Here is a 4,476-nt window from a genome sequence, read left to right on the forward strand (position 1 = left end):
GTGGTGGGAATGCCACTTATTCATTGTCACTATGTGCCTGTTAAAGATTTGTAATTCACTTTGACAACAATAAAAATTTATAAAAACAAACAAAAATTTGTTTTTATACTGGATTTGGCAGTCAATATTTACATTTACATTATGTGTAATAATTGTCCCAATAGAGTATTTAAGGACCGAGTTTTAGTAGTCCAGGATAAAAAATGAGAAAGGAGGTAAATGTGAATTTACTTAGTGATCTGTGATTTCTATGTAACCATTAATAACAACAATTGTTTGATCTTCCTCTGAAAGTCAAGCTGACTTTTCACTGTTGTTCAAATCCTGTAGTTCATGGCAGGTTGTATCAGTCAGGATCCAGATAGGAAATAAATGGCTCATTTACACTGAGTAATGGGAAAAAAAGTTCAAAAAAGAGCTGTTTACAAAGATGTAGGCATGGGAAGTAAGTAAGGTCAAGTGAATCAGCAAGAAATTCAGAGTTCAGAGCTTACAGCACTGAAATAACTTTCTTAGGCATGCAGCAAAAAAGAGAAGGTAGCAACAGAACCTAACAGGACAGAGATCAGCTATAGGAGAGCCTGTCTAGCATGCCCTGTAGCCATTGATCAAGAGGAAAGAGTGGCCAGAAAACAGATAACTAGTCTTAATCACCACTCGCTTTTGTGGTGACTCATATTGACTGAACTAAACTGAAGCCAGAGGCAACACAGCTCATTGATACAATTCATACAAGTCAGCATCTGGGACACAAAGCAGGGGAGAGTGGAATGAACAATGACGTTGCTTTGGAGGAGCTAGTAAGTGAAATACTCAATTCATAGACTAAACCTATTATCTACTGTCTACTTCAAGTCATTTATAATTAATATTTTTAATTAGCTTAAATATCAGCCTCAATCTTTCTTTGAATGCTTCCAATTAATTTCTTTTTGACAAATAAAATAAAACTATTTGGGTGGTCTTTCATGTGGTACTCGGTGGCCACTCCAGGCAGTTCTTGGACAACTAGTTGGCCCAGGGGTGGGGGTGGGGGGGGCAAATAGGTAGGCTGGTTTAATGCCTGATGAAGCTTGCTGCTCAGACCTGATGGTGCTGGGGATCACTAGGACCACATTGAGAGATGCTTTAGGTTTTTAAGGGTTACACCTAACAATGCTAACCTAATCATGCAAAAATGTGCTCTAACCCCTGTGTATTACCTCCCCAGATCAATATTAAAAAATTGTTGTACTTTCTGTACTGTCTGTTGAGCATACTCTATATTCTCTCTACTTTTCGCCCCATCTTATGTCTACAACCACAATTTAAATTTCAATTCTAATTCAGGGAAGCTTTATACTGAACCAAATGACTGTGGCTTTTAAAATTTGAAGCAATCTGCTCAGAAGGATATGAGAGCTATCACATATTTTTCCTTAAGACAGTAGGTAAAATTTTAAGGAGAATTATCTTGGATTTCAGCAGATCACAAATTTGAAAGTCTATTAAAATTGTGAGTTTGAAATCTGACAGTATTAGTGGTATACCAAGTACACAAAAGTCATTCTTATGAACCACTAACTACTGTATCAATCTGTTCTAAAAACGTAAAGGTAAGTAGTAAAAAGAAGAGGCATGTAAGTCTTATAGTTTACTTTCTTCATTTGTTTTTGCTTTTGGCAGTGGTAGGAGACAATTTTGAGTTAGGAATTATTTTAGGAATTTAGGAATTAGTTAGGAATTAGTTTAGGAATTATTCCCAGCAGTATTTAGTGGACTATGTGATGCTGAGAATCAAATTCACGGGTCCTCATGTAAAGCATGTAGACTAGCCTTTAGAACTATTTCCTTGCCCCCACATAACTTTCTAAATTCATACAATAATTGCAGAAAATATTAAACTTAAATGCTAGACAGTTTTGGAATTTTTAAAACATACCTTGCATATACGTTTAATATCTTTATTTTGTATAAATAAAATCATTGAATAGATGATGGCACTAAGAAACTTTATATTTTACCAAGATGAGATCCTCAAGTTCATATTTAATTGTTCCTCTTCTTCTTCTTCTTCTTCTTCTTCTTCTTCTTCTTCTTCTTCTTCTTCTTCTTCTTCTTCTTCTTCTTCTTCTTCTTCTTCTTCTTCTTCTTTAAATTTTCTTCCTAACTCTAGATTTTGCATATGTTGTCCCCCTTGTCAGGATGACTTTGATCTGTGTTTTTTTTTTTTCTGTGCTATAAATGCATGAATGATGAGTCTCTGCTCTTGTTGATTATTTCTAGTTCAAGAATAAAAATTCTTGGGACCGGGAAGGTGGCGCTAGAGGTAAGGTGTCTGCCTTGAAAGCGCTAGCGTAGGACAGACCGCGGTTCCATCCCCTGGCGTCCCATATGGTCCCCCCAAACCAGGGGCGATTTCTGAGCACATAGCCAGGAGTAACCCCTGAGCGTCAAATGAGTGTGGCCCCCCCCAAAAGAATAAAAATTCTGAAAATATTTATTCTAGATTTAAATTTATAGCAGTAAATTTATTGAAAAGAAGAGATTTAAAAAGCATAAGCATAGGGGCTGGAGCAGTAAAACACAGCAGGTACGGAGTTTGCCTTGCATGTGGTCGACATGGATTTGATCCCTGGCATCTCATATTGTCCCCTGAGTCCGCCAGGAGTGATTTCTGAGTGCAGAGCCAGGCGTTGACCCAAAAACCAAAACCAAAAAAGCTTAAGCAGAGAAGGAGAATCCCAAAGAGAAAGCCGTGGATGTCTAGAATAAAACACTCTATTTTTTCTACTATGGTGACACCAATAGGGAAACTTAACAATTTTCACATGTTCCTGAGCTAAGAGTTGGAGAGCGTTGCTGACCTCCTGTTCTTTTACAATCTGGCCCAGGTCATAAATCACTTTATTAATTTTTGAAATACCTTCAAAATTTGTAGTATCCACAGATATAATGCAGATAAAAATAGTGTAATATACTGATAGAAATGGAATTTAAATTGGTAGCATCATAAGATAGAGTATGTCCTAGAATTAGTAAAAGGAGAATTAGGGATTTCTCCTGGTAACGAGGAGGGAAGATTATTTTGGTCACGGCTCATATTGCGTTATGTTTGCTCATTAATAATACTATATTGCAGGGACATCTCCCACCCTGAACGTATGTCAGGAACCAAGCTAGACTTCAGGGAAATAGGCACCGACCGTCCAGCCTTGATTCCTGGATCCCAGACATAGAAACGACAGAGTTCTCCACAACAGCTCCAAGAACCAAATCCCCTCCAGGGCATTCATAATGCTGCTCTGACGCCAACATACGCCAGTTCTAAATTGATAACCTGACACCATAGGTGGTGGTTCTGATGGGCATTCAATCAGGAGCAGTTTTGCTCAACCCCTGGAAAGACTTGACTTGTGATCTTGCCATAGGCATGAGTCATCAACAACCTTAAGTTTGTAAATGATATTTGTAAATACAGTTTTATGTTTTAATTTTTTATGACTTGTAGGCTTTCCCCTAGGGAGATGTTTAATTTTCTTTTGCTGTTTTGTATTGCAAGGTCTTATTCACTTGATTAATTTTTAATCGGAGGATCATGCTGAGCTATTTCCAGACTGTGAGTAGAAGCAACACAGTTCTGCATTCCCCATGGGATTCTGATTAATGCACTTACTCAGTGGTCTCTGTGGACCAGCAATTTCCTCCTCCTCCAATTATAGTGATTCAGTAGAGGGAAGGATAAAGTTGGAGAAAGGTAAGTACAAATGAGCAATGTTGAGATGGGTTGGTTGGTTGTTAGAAAGTTAAAACCTCTGTACATGCCCATTCCATAGTTTTCATGGATTTATCCAATATAGTTCTTCAAGTGTTTTCAGAATCAGTTGTTTTATTGAAAAATTTCTTGTTCTGAAATCAAGTATGTAAGGCTAGTGTCTGTTAAAAATTTCTAAATTCAGTGCTCATTTCAACAGCACATATACTAAAATTGGAATGATACAGAGAAGATTAGCATGGCCCCTACACAAGAATGACACGCAAATTCGTGAAGCGTTCCATTTTTTTTTTTTAATTCTAAATTTATCCCAATCTAGAAAATGTTTGAGCTATTTTAACAGGCTGGTTTTTTGGTTGTTCTTCTTGACTTGTTAATAAAGACTGGTGAGTCATTTCCTCTAAAAGCTCATCTTTATTCAACTTAGGAGAATCATAACGGTCAGCAGCCCTCATCCACCAAAGGTCACCGGAGGCCTCACTGTGTTCCCAGGGGAATCAGCTTTTGATTCTTTGCATAAAGTTGCACAAAAATATTAGACACAGTAGGATAAGAACATCAATTCTGAGAAAAGTAAATTAGCTTTCAATTGCTGTGGGAGAAATTACCATGAAGTTAGTGACTTAACTTAAACACATTTGATAACTCACAGTTCCATAAAAAAAAATAAATTTGACTAGGCACCACTGGATTCTCTGCTTAGTCTCAAAAAGGTGCTGACC

At 37.2% G+C, this 4,476-nt stretch overlaps 1 non-coding gene across 1 annotated transcript; it reads left to right on the forward strand.

The window, feature by feature from the left end:
- The first annotated feature begins 3,937 nt into the window (after positions 1-3,937).
- On the forward strand, positions 3,938-4,044 carry LOC126025022 (U6 spliceosomal RNA). Its single transcript, XR_007501078.1, has one exon. It is a non-coding gene; the product is annotated as a U6 spliceosomal RNA (small nuclear RNA).
- The last annotated feature ends 432 nt before the right edge of the window (positions 4,045-4,476 follow it).

Source organism: Suncus etruscus, chromosome 1, assembly GCF_024139225.1.
Source record: "Suncus etruscus isolate mSunEtr1 chromosome 1, mSunEtr1.pri.cur, whole genome shotgun sequence".
Taxonomy (NCBI): domain Eukaryota; kingdom Metazoa; phylum Chordata; class Mammalia; order Eulipotyphla; family Soricidae; genus Suncus; species Suncus etruscus.